This window comes from Tursiops truncatus, chromosome 4 (genome assembly GCF_011762595.2).
Source record: "Tursiops truncatus isolate mTurTru1 chromosome 4, mTurTru1.mat.Y, whole genome shotgun sequence".
In the NCBI taxonomy this organism is placed as follows: domain Eukaryota; kingdom Metazoa; phylum Chordata; class Mammalia; order Artiodactyla; family Delphinidae; genus Tursiops; species Tursiops truncatus.
In genome coordinates this window covers 78,698,268-78,698,639 of record NC_047037.1, presented here as the reverse complement: position 1 = coordinate 78,698,639, position 372 = coordinate 78,698,268, and positions in this window count along the sequence as shown.

Here is a 372-nt window from a genome sequence, read left to right as displayed (position 1 = left end):
TACTGTTCCCTCCAGATGGTGTCACAAACCACACAGCAGCCCTCCCTCACCTAGTGCCAGCACTGCCTCAGTGTCAGGGAGAAAGGAAACTGCACTGGGCAGCCTGGGGGAGAGGGTAGAAAGGTGCCCCACAGTGGGAGGGGCTGACTCATCGACTCTGGTGGTAGATTGTCTATGAACCTCATGGGCTGGCTGTGTCTGTGCTGGTCTCAAGTTTTGTTTTAGCACCCAGAAGTACCCCTCCCTAGTCACAGTCATGCCACTGCAGCAGTGGACCACCCATCTCATGTGTAGTGGACACTTTGGGAGAGTGCTTAGCTTACAAGGCCACCCTTACCTACACTCCCACCCCTCTACCCCCACCATCTTCAC